General features: G+C 46.9%; 1 long non-coding RNA gene across 1 annotated transcript in view; it reads right to left on the minus strand.

The window, feature by feature from the left end:
• Positions 1-3,825: 3,825 nt before the first annotated feature.
• LOC138567337 (uncharacterized) overlaps positions 3,826-18,765 on the minus strand; it is a 132,373-nt gene continuing 117,433 nt past the window's right edge. The window contains exon 2 of the long non-coding RNA XR_011302176.1: positions 3,826-7,435. This is a non-coding gene — a long non-coding RNA (uncharacterized lncRNA). The remainder of the gene's footprint in view (positions 7,436-18,765) is intronic.

Raw genomic sequence — 18,765 nt, forward strand, 5'->3', positions numbered from 1 at the left:
CGTCACTACTCCCTCGATTCCATCTGAGGGCAGGATCTGGCCTTTGGCAAGGCAGTCCTTTATTCCGCAATTTGATTGGGCAAGCTAAATTTGTGTTCTAAATTCTTTGCCCACCTCCTTGCTTGGTACTGCTTTGGTAGTCTGTCATAGATATGGAATACGTCTGAGGACCCAATCCCCTCGAAGAACAAGTTACTTTCTTACCTGGTGACGTTCTTTCGATGGGATGGTGCGACGACATATTCCATATCGCTCCCTCCCTACCTTCCCTGCTGCAGAATTTCTTTTGCGATTGCAGCTTGCGTTCCGCAAGGCCTTGTGTGTCGTGACTGGCAGAAAACTGGTGGCACACATTCTGGGGAAAAAACTACAACTGAGGCTACGGGCGTCGTTCGTCCTACTTATCACATTGGGTGACGTCGGCCGTCGGAGGAGGTCCTCGGGGACGCCGCATCGACTTCACCGATGCAGGACGCAGACGCTGAAGATTTTCCGAAGCAGCACAGCTGTGGACATTACCTGTCATAGATATGGAATACGTCGTCGGACCATCCCATCAAAAGAACGTTACCAGGTAAGAAAGTAACTTGTTCATCTACGGCACAGTCTTCAGGTCTGTGAGGGTGTAAGGCCTGGACTATGGCAGTTGAAAATACATCAGCATATCCCTGATAGGCCTCTGGGACTTGTATGATATTGGAAACCATGAGTGGTGTTTTCTGGTCTCTTGGTTCTTTAGGGGGTGTCGAGGAGGGATCCAGGATTAGACAGTGGGACATACAAAACTCTGAGCCTAGGAATAGTGATCCAGCTGTCCAATTGATATACGGATTGTGCTTCTGTAACCAGGGCATACCCAATACCATGGGGTAATGGGCTGACTTAATGATGTCGAATGTAATCCGCTCTTTGTGATGGTTTATGGAAAGTTGGATCTCTTTTGTCTGCAGGCTTATGGGTCCTGAAGAGAGGGGTCTTCCGTCGATTGCTTCCACCGACTGCATGGTGCTTCGTGTCTCGTACGGAATATGATGACTAACAACCCAGTCTTGATCAATGAAAATTCCCATAGCTCCGCAGTCCACCAAGGCCAGAATGGGATAGGTCTTATTCTTGGAGGGCGACAGGAAGGCCTGTAGTATCACCAAATTGTTTTGCCCAGGAGAGTTCAATGATGGAATTGATGTGGAGCAAACATCTCTCTCCTGAAGCTCTGCTCCATCTTGGATCGGGAGCTGGCATTTCCCGAACGCCGAGGAGGGGCTAGAGGACACTCCCTAACCAGGTGTTTGTCTGAGGCACAATACATGCACAACCCTGTATGAATCCTTCTCATTCTTTCTTGCGGGGATATATGTCCACGGAAGGCTCCTATCTGCATGGGTTCTGGTTCAGAGATTGAGCCTGGGTTTGTGTCCACCTTGGTGGTACTCTCAAAAGACGGCTTCAGAGGATTAGCTCTGGATTTCTTCTTCTCTGCCTTCCTTTCCTGGATACGAAAATCTATTTGCATGGCAAGGTCCATTAGAGCCTGGAAGGAGTTTGGGCGAGCCACTCTGGCGAACTCGTCCTTAATCTCCTCATTCAGTCCTCTCCTGAAAAGGGTAAAACTCGCCTCCGGGGACCAATCAGCTTCCTTGACTAATTGTTTGAATCGGGTAACATAGGTGAGCATATCCTGGGATCCTTGTTGAAAGTCTAACAGGCGTTCCTGGGCACTATAGACCTGTTCTGGACGGTCAAACATGGTCTTAAGGGCTTGTATGAAGCCATCATAGTCATCTAGAAGAATGTCGCTGGAATTAATGAGGGGCGTGGCCCAGGTTAAGGCGTTTCCTGAAAGGTGGGAAATTATGAAGCTCACTTTAGCCCTGGGAGTTGAAAAGTAGTAGGGCTTAAAAGTAAAGTGAACCAAACATGAATCCAGGAATCCTCGAAGGGTTTTTGCTGAGCCATCGTATTTGTCCACTATTCCGCCCAGCAATACACTTTCTTTTGTGGCAGAATCACGGGATAGAACTAGTTGTTTGAGAGCGGCGTTTTTCCGCCTTTAGATTCTGCACCTCGGTTGATAGCTCTTGCAGGCCACGCATCAGGTCCTGGACGGCCGCTTCCATGTCCATATCGAGTTCGGTCGGTTGGCGTCTCAAACTGTCAAGGAGTTCCCCCCTTCTCACCTGAGTTCGATCTTTGCTGGATTTCTTGATCGATGCCTTCTTGCGTACTGATCGAGTCTTGAATAAGGCTGCACAAGTCTCTTCCGACTCCAGCGTGCGTTCAAGTACCGGGATGCAGGAATCCGGGAAATAAACAGGGCACGCAACTAGCACACGAGTCCAGGAATCAAGAAAGGAAGGAAAGGGACTAGAATTGGGTTAGGGTGGAAGAAGCAAGGGAAACAATACCGCGAGCTACGGAGCACACGCCTGGTCGCTACTTCGCAATAGCATTGAGAGCCGCGGGGGCGTGGCATATTTATGGAACGTACTACGTCCACCGTGAAGGCTGGTGCGAGGCGTGTCACGTGATACGGCCATGTTGGGAGAAACAATGAATGCAAGCCCCGCCGTGACAAGGACCAGGAAGTCCAGAAGGGGCGTGTTCTGTGGGTCATGACAAAGGTTGGCGGTAAGGGATATCGGGAAACGGTAAGGAGGCCGGTGCCGGTAATCCCTTACCACCCTACTAAAAGGTCCCTTAGCAGGTCCCTCCTTTAACGCCTGGTCTGACCTGGCGTTATGGATGGGACCCGTTAAGGGACCAGGGCGCAAATAACGGGCTTGACATTCGCGAGCCCGTTATTTGCTCCCTCCCCATTCCCATTGAGCCCTATGGGGGCTCAGATTGGGATGGGGAATGGTTTGGTGAATGGGGACTTACCGGTCCCGCCAAGGTCGGACTAGACCGGTAAGTCCCCATTGCACCAATCTGGACACGGTACCGTTATTGGTGGCAGTCATGGCGCAAATAGCGCCATGACTACCATCAAACTCAGAATGAGGGCCATTGGGTTGGCAAGAGTAAACTCGGTTGAGGGAAGCCCACAGTGAAAGATTGTTTAAAAAGACATTACAACTCCTGAGTACTACAAGTGAAATTATTAGGAGTAAAGAAGCCGTAGTGAAACCGGCGGAGGGAGGCTAACAGTCAAGAAGAATCGGTAGAGGGGGATCCTGGGTTGAAGAGTCATCACCTATTGTAAAAGATTACGAAGAGGAACTTGGTTATTTTGATACATCAGGCTCTCGGGGCAAGAGACTTTGTGTAAAGAGGCTTGAGCGCCAAAGAGCCTGATATCGCTGAGAAGAACAGTAGCCTCGTGCTGGAAAAGCCCAGTTGTGTGCTGTGCTTAAGAGGCCTGCCTAGTCTCGTGCTAAATCATAGCATCATTTTTGTGAAAACGTCTTTCTTTTCTTGTGAACTCTGTCGCACACTATTTTTGAAACTTAGCTCTGAAGGATTAGCAACAGTTTTTTTTTCAGTATAGGTCCTTTTTATTTGCCAATACGCCACTAGGACTGCCTCATTATTATTTGATGGTCGAAGCTTGCTCCCATCTGAGATTTAGGTTTAGATTAGGTGTTTTTCTCACCCATTTATACAGTTTAATAAACACCCTTGAACTCTGATCACTTCTGTCTGTCTTTACTGTTGCCATCATGAGTTCCTTACAGGGGGAGTCAGGTTGTTGAGGTTGGAACTTTTTGAAGACCTAGTTCTTTGGCATAGGTGAAAGGTTGTTTGTGCCCTCCCTGACTTACACATGTAAAATGAATAAAACAGACACTCCCTGGATAGGGAATAAGGCAAAAAAGAGCAGGCTGCGAGAGTTCAAGGAAAAGTTTATCTAGATCTCTGAGAGCGCTCTGACAAATTATCGTTACATTGCATTTTTATGCAGTAGTGTGACGCAATTAACATAGGATACTATGTCGATTCCGGATTGGTCAGTTGCACACTGTCTCAGGTGTGGGTGGCATATCTTCCTCCGGGTTGGTTGCTTGGTTGGCGGGGGGATTGACGTCAGACATCTGTGCACTGGATGGGTGAAGGTCAGGTTGCTGTGAAACACGGTGGTCACTATCTATCTAAGCTAATGAATACATTCTAAATAATGCATGCACTAAATAATGGTTGATCAAAAGACCCTCAGTAGTTTATCATGTCACTATACAAATCACACAGGTGTCTATATCACCTATAACATTTGGGTTACACAGGTCACAGGTTTAAGGGTCTTGACCACTATAATACTCTCATTGAACTGTGGGGTTAGTCTCACAAAAATCTCAGGTATGTGGCATTTGTTAGTATTAGGCACGGTATACTGCAGCAGGGGTCTAATGTTAGTTGGGGGTCTGTTGGGTGGGCTTCAGAGCATGGTCAGCGGTCTGGCACATGAAAGGAATCTCTTGCAGGGACACAGGGTTAGAATGGCAATATATTTTAACTGGCAAGGGTAAGAGGGCAAGGACACTTTTGTGGAGATGGACGAGCTATGTGCTTAGCTCATGTTGGTTCACATGCAGGACAGTGATCTCAGAGGAAAAGAGATGTGTTACATTTATTATTTGTTGCAAGCATCTCCGGCTTCAGCGTGAGAATGGAGCTCCAGAGTTTCCAGTCAGAGTGGGAACAAGGGTGGGGGCAATGTGCTCTGAGCTGCTGCAGCGGGCAAAGGGATAGAGGCATTTTGTACTATTCGCAGGGAGGCCTGGTCACCAAGATGGAGTTGAAAGGGGGTACAAAAATGTATGCCCTGTGTCCTGCTCAGTGGTCCCATCTACGCAAATGTAACCCAAAGTTAACATCGCATAAGGGCGAGGGGCGAAACCACTACTGGAGGCACTTGGTCCAAGTTTTGTACTGAGAAGTGACGGCAGAGAGAGGCCTGTTGGCCCCTCGCTCCCACACATTCCCCCCTTTCGTTACATCTAAAGTAACAAATACTTTTTATTTTTTATTCTTTTCATTCTCCTTTCAGTAGTACTCAGCCTCTGCCAAAGCCTCGTCCCACGCGGGGGTGCCTTTTATTGGCATCCACGCCCTTAATACACTTCTTAAGCTATTCCCTCTTCTGGCATATTCGTCTGGTGTACACATTAAGTAAATCCCACCATGTCCATCTAAGTCCACCCATACTTCTCTGTACCATTGCAGCTCCGTTGGTTCCTTTATTGTTGTGTGGTGTAAATTATCAACCCTGTCCCCATATTGCCTGTAAATGGCTGTCATCCTGTACTGCGGTGTGGTGTATTCCCCTGTTTGTATTTGTGCATCTATCATGGTAGCTACCGTTGTCAGTCGGCCCATTGTTACCATCATCATAGCTGAGGTAGGCATGCTTTTTTCACAACACCGCAGTCCCAGTTGGCGCACACAGAAGAATAAGAGCACAAAGGCGATGATGGGGATGAGTATTTTCATTGCCAAGTTTACCCATGACGGTATCCAACTGAACAGATTGTCGAACCACGTGCTTTCCTCTGCGCCTCCTTCTGTTCTCATCCTCTTTCCTAGATTGTGTACTGCTGTTATCACATGTAAGAGTGTCCCGTTATCAGCATCTTCAGTTTGCACGAATGTGCAACAAACCCCCCCAATTTTTCAGCAAACACCACCGCACATCGCCGTGAGGCAATCTAGAACATATCTGTTTTGCATCGTCATCAGGCGCAGTGCGCGGAGCTCTATTTTAATCACGTTGAACCCTTCTTCAGTGTCGTTAGCCAGTTGGATGAGCTCCCAGCGCACTATCTGCAACCATTTGGCGTTTATTCGTGCTTGCAGTCCCGGAACAAGAAGTGAGGTGAAAAATGTCTCTGCTGATCAAAAGAGCTTGTATTTCTGCAGGATCTCAGCAAGGAGTTTCGATGATTCGGATGAGATGTAATTGGAGGACCTTTTACTTCGTGCTAACCTTTTCTTCAGTTCATATTCTGACAATAGTTCATACGCTGGAGCTTCTGTTGTCATTTGTTGGGGCGCTGTCGATTGGTCAGCCGATTGCCCTGCTGCCGATATGCCAGCCGATATTCCTGTTGTCCCTTGGATATGACTTTCAGGTATTACCATCATGGCTGTGTGGAGGGTGGCTAAGGCACGTGTACCTTTCCATACTGTTGGGAGGTGTAGATAGGCTTGTTTGCCGCAAATCCAGTACATGTCCATGAGTGCAGCGGTGCCTCTCTTCATGTCGGGTATTATTACCGTCTTGTTGCATTTCTTTGTTTCCCCCATGTTCACTCTTCCTTCCCCATGGAAACACAGTTCATGTGGCACCTCTTTCTGTATTTTGATAGGTTTTTCCAACGCTGTGACCCACATTAACTTTGTGACATGCTGCGACCAGATGGAGCCACACACCTCCTATATCCATTGGAAGGTGTCATTGGATAGTCCTCAAAGTGCTTCTGCTTTGCATTCGATAGTTTCTTCGTGCCACTTATTTTCTGCATATCTCGTTCCCTTGATGACAAGAAATGGCATCTTTAAGGCAAATTACTCCTTGGCGTCTGCTTGTGCATGTTCTCTCATTTTCCAGTTTTTCCATTGTGACGGTGTGTGCTTGGAAGGTGCTTTTTATCCTGCACAGAACTAGATGAATTAAACATTGGGCCTCCGAAAAGGGCACTTCCTGGGGTATTAACATCTTCGGTGTTCCTGATGCATGCGGAATGAGTGAACAGACGTAGCAGCTTTCATTTGTTGCCTGCTTCGCCGTGGTACTCATGTCTGAATACCACTTGTTTGATTGATCAGGGTGGCAGGGATCTTCTATTTTGTTTAATCCCAGGCCATGATAAATGTCGTATATTTTCCCTCCCGCCCCCTTTTTCTCCTCCTTCTCCCTTCCTTGTTATTGTTTCTCACCTTTTTGTAATGTATTGGAAACATTCCAGCCCAGGTTGTATCATTGCTATTCAATATGGCATGTGTATCTTCATCAGTAGCAGCAGTGTCATGTCAGGTAGGGTGTATGGTTGTCTGTGAACGTGTACTAGTGTTAGTTAAGTCATTTGGCCAGTAATAATCACCATCGTATTCATTGAGTTCATAATCATTACTCATATTTATATTAGGAAGTAGCAAGGAGACGCTTGTTGGGGCTGCGGTGGCGTGTTCTGAAGGTTGCATTACAATTGTACCATTGGCATTAATATCATATGTTTCTCTCCACATTGTCTTTACCCCAGTCCATATCAAGTGCGACCCTTCTCGTATCAAGTTAGCCCCGCTCCCCCCCTTGTGCATGTCATTAACCAAAGATAGAAGGGTATAATACCAAGCCATAAAGAACAACATTACTGAGAACAAAACTGCAGCACATTTTAAAACACATTCAACATTACTGAACCAATTAGCCCTAATGGCATCCCTATCACTATCTAACATTAATCTGTTCTCCGCGATTGTTCGTTGGGCCATTTGTCACCTGGAGGGGCGATATAAATTCGTTAAGCCACTACAATATATACATGTATTTACATTTCTTGTTCAACTTCATATTTAATCATCATTTTTATTCATGTTTGCTCATTCTCTCCATTACACATTCATTTTTACTATGGAGAGGAGGAGAGTGAAAGAGTGATGGAGAAAAGCGTGGAACAATAATCGAGAGAAAGAAGAGAGAGAGATACAGAGAGGATATCAACAAATCAAAAAGGAAGAACGGTAAAGAAGAAAGTAGGAGATAAGTCATGCAGAACAAGATGCATATCATAACTTTTATCTCTGCAGGTTCTGTTTACCGACAATTTTGTTATCCCTTTTCAACCTCATCTGTGGTACCAGTGGCACCATCTTGCTCACCCTGGGGGGATTGTACTATCGCAAGCCCTCCTCACATCTGATAAGTGCACCCAATACTTCAATACCTTCACCTTCACTGCAGTGGGTGTACTATAGATGACCTCGTAAGAGCCATGAAATCTAGGTGAATTCCACCTCCTTACAAAGCTACAAACGTACAATTGTGCTCCTGGCATCAGTGGCCCACTTGGGCTGTCTGTGGCTGGTGTGGTAGTATCAGTCGCCACATTTTCAGTAAAAGGCGGTGCTATTTGTCGTGCTATGCTGTGCACTGCGTGTGTCAACTCGGTTAGGTATTCCTTGAACTCTTCCCCCAGCACTGTGGCAGCCCTGTGCGCATCCGATGCTCTCCTAATCGGAGATACTGGCGTGTGTATTCGCCTCCCAGTTACAATTTCATGGGGGCTCAGATGGTGGTCTTTACATGGTTGCGTCCTGATTTGGAACTGTGCTAGTGGCAAGCAATACACCCAGTTCTTCTTCAGTGTATTACACAACTTGGATAGCTTACTCTTCAGCAATCTGTTGATCTTTTCTACCATCCCAATCGCCATCGGATGATAAATTTAGCATAGCTTGTGTTTTACCCCCAAGAGCGACGTTACTTCCTTAAAGAGGGCATTCACGAAGTGTGTACCGTTGTCTGATCTTATCGCATCACATATTCCCCATCGGGAAAACACTTCCCGAACAAGGAACATTGCCGCACACTTCGCGTCTGGGTGGGGACATGGGCCCTCTTCCACCCATCTTGAAAAGGGGCATACCATCACAATCAAATATCTTGCTCCATTACACCGCTCTCCCATATCAGCATAGTCTATATGGAGCTCTCTAAATGGCCCTGTTAGTCGGGGCAGGGTACCGCGCAGTGTTCTCAATGTCATCCCTGAATTATATGTTTGGCATTATATGCATTCTACGATTAATTTTGACAGGTGCTCTTGCAAATTGGGGACAAACCAATGTTCCTGGATGTCTGCTGCAATGTGTTGTTTTGCTACATGGCCGGGGAAATGCAGCTGTTGGAATGCTATTTCTAGTAATACTACGGGCATTACTACCTTCCCTGTTGTCTCCTGCCTCCAAATGAGGTCTGTGGCTTATTGTTTACATCCCCGTTTGTTCCACAATTCTTGCTCCTCCTGTGGTGCTCTTCTTTGTAACTATTATCTGCGCTATTGGTGTATTACTGTAGGCTTCTTCTAGTGGTTCTGTAATGGTTGCCTTTACAAGGCATTCTAGTATTGGTGTTACATTGAAATACGAGGCCTCCTTCGCCGCTGCATTGGCTGCCACGTTTCCCAATGAGATTGCATCTGTGTTGTTGGTAAGGGGCTTGGCATTTCACCACTGCCACTACCGATGGTACTGCTAATGCATCTATTAACTCATTCAACAATGTTGCATGCTGTACTGGAGAACCGTCTACGCCACCCTGACAACCCTGAGTGGACTGTGGTAGTTGCATATGCTGAGTCTGAGTATATTGTCACTGAACATCCCTTAGCTGTGTGCAGTGCTTCGATCAGTGCAGTTAGTTTGGCTGCCTGTGCAGGGTAATGGGATGGGAGGCACTTTTTCACAATCGTTTCATAGCCATCTTCCTTCATGCGCACTACCGCCATCCCTACGTGTTTTCCCCTGTTTCTGGGTTTATTGATGCTGACCCATCTATGAAATATATTTCTCCCTCCTTCAGGGCATTTTAACTTGCTTTTGGAATGTCATCACCTTCCACCTCATATGTGGCACAATCGTGTTCCTGTGTGTCCTCTGTTATGCATGGCTCTGTGATGAATATTGCTGGGTTCACGGTCTTGCACCTAACAACGTGTACGTTGGGGCTCGAAATTATTATCTCATATGCTGTTGCTCTCTGTGTTGGTAATGTTGATTTTGATCGCTCAAGAATGGCGAATAGGGAATGCTCCGCATATAGCGTTACTGAACATCCCATGACAATGATGGCACTCTTTTCAATCGCGAAGGCCGCAGCTGCGAGAGCCTGTTCGCACGCGAAATGGCCTTGCATTACTGGATCTAGTGTCCCATTGTAAAAAGCCAACTGTTTGTGACCTAATGATGTTTTTTGTGTCAGTACTGCCGTCATCAGTGTTCCATTACAGTGTGAAAACAAGAAAAATTCCCTCTCATAATCTGGGTTCGCGAGGACTGGGACATCAGCAATGAGGTCCTTTAATTTAAAATACTGTGTCATCATTTCTTGTGTCCATTTTATCGCTGCTCTATTTTTCTGTGCCTCTTTTAACGCTTGTAGTAAGGGACGTGTGTATGCCGCGTAATCAAGGATCCAGGCTCGGTAATAGTTACAAATGCCAAGAAACGTTTGCATGTCTTTCACAGTATTTGGGATGATTATGTTGCGTATGGCAGCTGCTCTGTCTGGGAGTATTCGTTTCCCATCTTTTGATATTAACTGTCCGAGGTATACAACCTCGGCGAGGCAGTATTGCAATTTTCTTTTGTCCACCTTGTACCCCTTGGTAGCTAACACATTTAGCAGTGCTATCGAATCTTCTCTGCATTTCTCTTCTGTGTGGCTGCAGACGAGTAAATCGTCTATGTATTGAATAATGGTGCTCTCTACATTTATATTTCCAATGTCTTCATTTAGTACTCTGTTAAAAATGCTGAGCCTCTCACAATACCCTTGTGGAAGTCTGCGATGTTCATACCTGTTGTTCCCTAATGTGAACGCTGTCAGTTATTGAGATCCTGGTTCGAGTGGTATAGAGAAGAAAGCATTCTTCAAATCAATTACAGTAAAACATGTTGATTCTTTCGGTATGCTGCACAATATTGATGCCGGGTTGGGCACTAATGGGAACTCTTTTTGAATGACGTCATTGAGTGGGCAGAGATCTTGGATCATCCTCCACGCCCCTCCTTTTGCTTTTTTGATCGGGAAAATTGCCTTATTACATGGGGAGTTTGATGGCACTACGATACCTTGTTTTAGGAGTGCATTTATGGTTTCCCTAATTCCCTCCTCTGCTTCTCTCGATATGGGATATTGTTTTACCCTCGGCGGTATGGCACCCGGCTTGAGTTTTATTTTTATTGGTGTCACCTCATATAGTAACCCTACATCGTGGGGCCCTGTGGTCCAAATTTCAGGTGCTACCTTTGCCATGTCTTCCTCAAATATAGTCGGTAGGGCATTAACGCTAGCCATGAGTGGGTTGTGTACCTCTCTGTACTGGATCATAATATCACATGGTATACTTATTTCCATTATTATTTCTCTGTCATCTTCACTATCAGTGAATAATTCCTCGTCTGTTATGTCTCTTAGCATTACGTTTGGGTCTATGCATAACACAGTTCTCCACTCGCACCCATGCACGTCCAGTCCTATGACCACAATACGTTTACTGGATACCTGAACTGCCTTGATGTCTATGGACATGATCGTGCCTGGCACGACATCTGTGTGTGCAATTGGGCGGAATATAAAATCTGATGCTGTTCTCCATTCTTTTCTCGTTATCTCTGGTACCACTCGTGCTAATACCTTGATGCCATAAATAAACATGCCTATATCAATGGGTATTCCTCGCACCACAACTTCATTCATCACTGTGCTGATCATCAACATGGCTTGTACTGGGCACACTCCCGGGGTTGAACATACTATTCCTCGTTCTGTAAACGAGATGGTCATATTTAATTACTTAACAAATCTCTCCCCAGCAAATTGATTGGCGCGTCTTCGTGGTACAGTAAGGGTGCGCGCACGGTTTTTCCCCCCACCGTGATATCAAGATCTTTATTGTAAGGAACTTTTAAAACATCCCCAGAGAACCCCTGCGTTTCCAAATTCCTGCCTGAGAGCGGAAAACGCCCTTCCATAAGACATGACTTCTCTGCTCCTGAGTCTACCATGAAGATAAACTATTTGTTTCCTATCTCTGCCCCCGCTAGTGGTTCCTCTTCTGCACGTAGGGTGGTAGATAGGACTGGACACGCAAGTGTTCCCTGTGGGCTGTCCTAATCTGAATGTCTTTCTTGTCCTGGTACTGAAAAGATATTGTCTCCAACCACTGTCACGCCACGGTATGGTGCAGGCGCACCGTTTGCAGCTGTTGCAAAACAATTATTGTTTGCGTTTCCTACCGCGTTTTGTCTTGCCATAGGTTGTGGCGGTGCTTGCTGCATTTGAGGTTCGTTATAGCACTGGTCCTGCTGTCTCCCTCCTCCCATCAGTAGTCCATAGGGGCTACCTGGGTGTGGGCACCCCCAGCCTTGTTCGTTCTCTATGGCCTGTTGCCCTTGGAAATACCCTGAAGGCCGCATTCTACAATCTCTTGAATAGTGTCCCCACCTCCCACAATTCCAGCATGACCCTTGTGGTCCGCCTCTCATTCCTTGACCACCAAAACCTCTATTCCCCATACCTCCAAACCCCCTTCTCTGGCCATGGTACCCACCTCTTCGTCTTGCTGGTCTTTCTTGCCACTGTTGTCCGCCGTATTGCCCTTCTCCGTTCCACGGTCCTTGTCCTCCTGTTGCCCGCAGTGCCGCTATTGTGACTGGTCTGTTACCCGCTCCTTCATCCCCTTCGTTTTCTCTATCTGTGGCCACGCTGGCGTTGATGGCAGCGACCTTCACTAATTTGGTTCTGTACCAGCTTCGCCTCGTCTGCCAGCCTTTTTTGTGCTATATCCTTTTCTCTCTCTTTGATCCTCCTGCAGTGGTGCACAATTATACTCTGTATTTCAGGCCAACCCTTGGCTTCTATCCCAGCTATTTTATCCAAGGCCTTCTGTACCTCCTTCGGGAGCCCCTTTTTGATGATAAAATCGAACAAGGCGGTGGACTGGTGCCACGCCGTACCAGTTTCGCTTCTCCACAAATCCTGTACCCGCAGTATGAATTGCGTAGGATCCTCGTTCTCCTCCATTGTACACTGCATCACTAAATGTAAATCTGGAAACGTGCGCCGCAATGCATCCCACACTTGTGCTTGAACGTTGTTGAACGCCGACCCATCCTGGCGGTCACAACTCATTGTTACTCTGGGGAATCTGGCCTTTTCCCACACTGCGTCTGCTTGGTCACCAATTGCTGACACGAATAAACTTTTCACATCCCCTATTGCTAGTGGCACTCCTGCTGTGTTCTTCTCAAAAGCATGTATCCATTTCCCAGACCCTCCCGATAATGGGGGGGAGAACTTTCAGCAAGTTGTTTTTATCCATCTGTGCCCACGGGATGTAGTGGGCCTACCTTTATGTATTAATGGCATTTGTAACTTGTGTTTCTTTCCTACCTTACTTACCGCACCTTTCTTTATTTTACTTACCATCATATTCCCTCCTCGCTGTCTTAATCTACCCTGCCATAGTGGTGGCGATGGTGTATCTGGGTAACGGCGGTTTGGCAGTGGGGACCCGGCCTCGGCAGCTGGCTCTTCATATTCGACTAAGTCACTCCATACCTCTTCTATTTCTGATTGTTGCTCATTGTTTTCTTCACGTCCTTCCCTTTCTCACTTTCTGGGGTGGGTGGGCGTATAATCCTCACGGGTTTGTCATTTAGATGAAACAGGAACTCCCCTGACTGCCACTCTTTCTCTCGTCCTTGTGGTATGCGTGCCCCTTGCGATGATATTGATCGCGCTGGCTCTGTGATTGCTGGCGCCACTTCCCATGCTGTGCTTAATAATGGCGTGAGATCGGCCATGGATAACGGTGGCCCTTCTACTCCCCCTGGCAGCATTTGGCCTCTATCGCACAATGCTCTTAGCCGCGTTATTTCCATCTGCGCATGCGCTAGCTGGCGGTCTAATTCTCCGGTTAAGTGTGCCAAATTCACAGGGGTGCACTTGTCGGACAATACAAACCTCCTTTATCATAGGGCGGCGGTGCCGTAGCGACTGCTCCGGTTGAGGGTGTGGGGGTGGGACATGCTGGGGTGCACAGGGGCTCGCTGTATCCTACTGCTGGCCTTGACATTTAGGGATATATTTTCGTTGTATCACCCTCAGCTGTAGTGGCCCTTTGGCGTTCCGCTTACCTCTTCCTGCGTTTTCTGGTTTTCGTTCGTTCTTTCTTTACTTACCTCTGCTGTAGGCGTAACTTCTTCAAACATTCGCCACAGGTCTAGTACTTCTCTTCTATTCTGTAACTGTTTCCCCTTATACCTTGCCTGCAAGTGTATGGACACTAAATCTAACACCCTTTTATCAAATGACCCACCTTCTGGCCAAATTGGCGTCACACTGTCTCCTTTTATCTCTGTCAACCACTGATCGTGGTATTTTTGTATCTTCTCACTGTATAACAGAAGGTGCTGACAAATATGAGCTAGTGGTGTTACTCCCCCCCATGACGATATTTTTCCCTGTACTTGCCCTTCACTCTCTCTTTCCCTCTAATCACTTCTCCACTCGCCTTTCTTTTCTTCTAGCTTGACAATATACCATGAATCTTCTCAATTACTTGTAGTTTATAGGCACATATGTTTATCAATATATATATAAATCAATTTTCAATGTTATCCTTATGATTGTTGCATGTTAAAATTCAACAGTTCACTTTTGCATATTTTGCCACTTTACCCACAAATCAATCCCAGTACTTGGATATCCTTGACAAAAATGGACAGAACACAAAAGACATAACACATCATGCACATGCACTACCTGCACGCTTTTACTTCCCGTGTATCCTTGTTACCACCCCTTCCCCGTTTCGCCTACTCTTCTCATTCACTCCCCACCTCTTACGCCCTCTTACTCTTTTCCAAGAATTCTTTCGTACCCAGAAAAAGAATGTTCTAAATAACTACTCCGAGTCTACTCAACATACGAGACTCCTACTATTTTCTCTGTATCTTCACTTATTTATTCTGCACTGGACGAGACAATGCTACGCAGCGCCGCCTTCTACCCCATTCGGGCTAGGATACCTCTTCTCTTCACTTCTCACAAAAACCTAATGGCCATATAAAGGACAGATCAGAAAAGCCTCATCATCACTCACACAGGCCCTACTGTTCCCTATAACCCATGACCACCTGTTCCCTCCTGTTTCCCCCTTACCTTTCCTTGGTAACCTTCGCAACCGGCACTCACGTGTTCAGTCAGGTGACTCGAGGGTCACCGGTCGCAGTCCGACCCCAGTTAGGTCCGCACCCCAACCAAGCCGTGGCCCGCCTCGGCGAGCAGCTTTTCAGTCGGGTATTCGTCAACCGGGAACCCTTGACCCTTCGTAGTGCGCACAGGTTGGTCGGCCGCGGAGGCGATGGTTTTGCTGGGGGCGTCACGGATCTCGGCACGGCGCCGGCCTCGAGGCACCTCTCCGATCACGTCGCAGGGGGTCACCAAATGTTTGTGCCCTCCCTGACTTACACGTGTAAAATGAATAAAACAGACACTCCCTGGACAGGGAATAAGGCACAAAAGAGCAGGCTGCGAGAGTTCAAGGAAAAGTTTATCTAGATCTCTAAGAGCGCTCTGACAAATTATCGTTACACTGCATTTTTATACAGTAGTGTGACGCAATTAACATAGGATACTATGTCGATTCCAGATTGGTCAGTTGCACACTGTCTCAGGTGTGGGTGGCATCTCTTCCTCCGGGTTGGTTGCTTGGTTGGCGGGGGGATTAACGTCAGACATCTGTGCACCGGATGGGTGAAGGTCAGGTTGCTGTGAAACACGGTGGTCACTATCTTTCTAAGCTAATGAATACATTCTAAATAATGCATGCACTAAATAATGGTTGATCAAAAGACCCTCAGTAGTTTATCATGTCACTATACAAATCACACAGGTGTCTATATCATCTATAACATTTGGGTTACACAGGTCACAGGTTTAAGGGTCTTGACCACCATAATACTCTCATTGAACTGTGGGGTTAGTCTCACAAAAATCTCAGGTATGTGGCATTTGTTAGTATTAGGCACGATATACTGCAGCAGGGGTCTAATGTTAGCTGGGGGTCTGTTGGGTGGGCTTCATAGCATGGTCAGCGGTCTGGCACATGAAATGAATATCTTGCAGGGACACAGGGTTAGAATGGCAATACGTTTTAACTGGCGAGGGTAAAAGGGCAAGGACACTTTTGTGGAGATGGACGAGCTATGTGCTTAGCTCATGTTGGTTCACATGCAGGACAGTGATCTCAGAAGAAAAGAGATGTGTTACAGTTATTATTTGTTGCAAGCATCTCCGGCTTCAGTGTGAGAATGGAGCTGCAGAGTTTTCCAGTCAGAGTGGGAACAAGGGTGGGGGCCATGTGCTCCGAGCTGCTGCGGCGGGGAAAGGGAGAGAGGCATTTTGTACTATCGCAGTGAGGCCTGGTCACCAAGATGGAGTCGAAAGGCGGTATAAAAATGGATGCCCTGTGTCCTGCTGTCATGTATCGCCCATGGAAAGTATGGAGCAGATGGGCGATATGGAAGAAGGACTAGACTCCGAGTCACTGCAAGGTGCGGTCTAGTCTTTCTGTTGTACTACCTACAAGTACCTGAAAATGGAGAACACCTGTGCGTTGCAACTTTCTTGCTGCCTACGTGAGTTCACTACGCTTGTGCTCTGCCTTCAGTTGTTTCTCTGCGTTTCCCATGCCTTTCTTCCCTGTTCGTCTGCCCGTGTCTTTCCGTTACCGCTGTTCGCGGTTTCCCCCTCCCGTTTATTCCGCTTACCTGTTTGTTTTCTGCTTCCGCTGTTGTGCCGCGCTCTGCGCTGCCTTCTAGTACTCACTCCTGCTTCAGCGTCTCACCTGCCATCAGTCGCTCTTTGCTGGGAACACTTTGTTGTCCAAGTTCTTTGGAGTACTGTACTGTTTGTGCTGTTCCGCACTGGATCGTTATTTCCTTATCTACTAAGAACACTTACCAGTGCATGCTGGTTATTGAAGTGCGGATGCATGCCGACAACTTCCTGCCAACTACAGCTACACAATCTTCCAGGGTTTTTCGGCAAGGCTTTTCCCTGGTTTGGGGTGGGCTCCCCGGAGTCCCGGCTGCCGGGCTAATTGCTTATAGGCAAAGTGGCCTCCGGGGGAGCTCGCTCCTATTTCGTCAAACAGAAGAATAAGATCGTCAGGACAAAGACAGCCTGGAGGGAAAAGCCGGAAAGCTCATCAGACGAATCCGTAAAGACCCACACAGAATCATCAGGTGAGGAGTGGGCTAGTGGTAAGGAAAGTGTGAGTGATAAACCAACAGGATCTGAGAGATTGCAACGCCAAGAGAAGATGGCTAGTCTTGAACAGTACCAGGAGATGGTTAACGCCATACAAGCTCTGAGGGTTGAAGTACAAACCCTAAAGACTTATAATGCCGCATTGAGGCAACAAGTCCAACAGAGAGAAGATTCCAGAGGAGAACTACCTACTTTATCCCTACCTTGCGGTAAATTTGAGGGAAACCCCAGGAAATTAAAGGAGTTTCTGGATACCTGCACAATACACTATACTTTTCGGCCCAAGACATACGAGTTGGATCGAACAAAAGTGGGTTTTCTAATTTCGAATTTAGCTGGTAATGCCCTAGCCTGGGCCACCCCACTAGTGACAAACTCAGACCCAACTTTAAATAACTATGGTGCCTTTGTAACACGTTTCAAAGAAAGATTCGAGAGACCTGAAGTCTTATTCTCCACCTTTGAAAACCTGTTAGACATACGCCAAGGAAACTCCGACATACAGACATATGTTACCTGTTTTCAGAAGGTGGCAAGTGAAGCAGGTTGGCCGGAAACGGCGCAGCAGGCTATTTTCCGTCGGGGTCTGCATGAAGACATAAAGGACGAACTGGCCAGAGTAGCCAGACCTGCTTCATTTCTGGAACTCGTGTCATTGGCATTACAGATAGAATTCTGCATGTTGGAAAGGAAAGCTGAGAAGAAGAAGCCCCGGTCTTTAGTACCTTTCACTAGCCTACCCTCAGTCCCTGAAAGGGTTCAACACGAACAACCAAAGCAGATAGGAACTGCTAGAGGACCACTTACAGCCAACGAATGGAAGAGACGCAAGGATCTTGGACTTTGCATGTATTGTGGGTCCAACACACATTTGCTGCGAGATTGCCCAGAAGTCCCTCCCAGAAAGCAGGGAAACGAAAGACCCCAACCTTGAACAGGGATAAGGAATGGGAGACATCTATGCATCCCTGTGCTAATGCTCAGCCAGCTTTGATCAGCAATAACACACTGATGGTGGTTAAGATTACGTTAGACTGGCACTCTACCAAACCCATTGAATGTTTGGCTATGCTGGACTGTGGAGCTGCGGGCAACTTTGTAGATGATAAGTGGGCTAATTAACACCACCTGCCTCGACGCCCTAAAATCAAACCGATTCCAGTAGAAGGCGTCGACGGCACACCTTTGACATCCGGGCCCATTTGTCAGGAAACACAGGAACTACAGGTCAGAGTGTCAAATCATTCTGAGTACCTATCTTTCGATCTCATTCGAGCGGCTCATTTTCCAGTCATATTGGGCATACCACGGCTCAGAAAACACAACCCGGCAATTGACTGGCAACTTAACACAGTAGAGTTCAGATCCACGTATTGCTCTCAACAGTGTTTGACTAATGAACCCGCTTTGTCCTGTGTGCTTCCAACAATACAAAATACCGTCCTCAGTGTTAATACAATTCCCATCCAGTACCAGGAATATGAGGACATGTTCTTAGACACCCAACCGAGGAATCTTCCTCCTCATCGGAAAGAAGACTGCAAAATCGAACTTATTCCGGAGGCTGAAGTACCCTTTGGAAGGATGTTCCCTTTATCTCTACCTGAAAAAGAGGCATTGAGGGAATACTTGTCAACCAACCTACAAAATGGCCTCATACGGGAATCCTCATCGTCAGCGGGGGCCTCTCTTTTTTTTATCTCGAAAAAAGGAACCACAGAACTAAGACCCTGCATAGATTACCGGGGTTTGAACAGTCTGACTATACG

Source organism: Ambystoma mexicanum, chromosome 2p (genome assembly GCF_040938575.1).
Source record: "Ambystoma mexicanum isolate Mex_15411 chromosome 2p, UKY_AmexF1_1, whole genome shotgun sequence".
Classification (NCBI taxonomy): Eukaryota; Metazoa; Chordata; class Amphibia; order Caudata; family Ambystomatidae; genus Ambystoma; species Ambystoma mexicanum.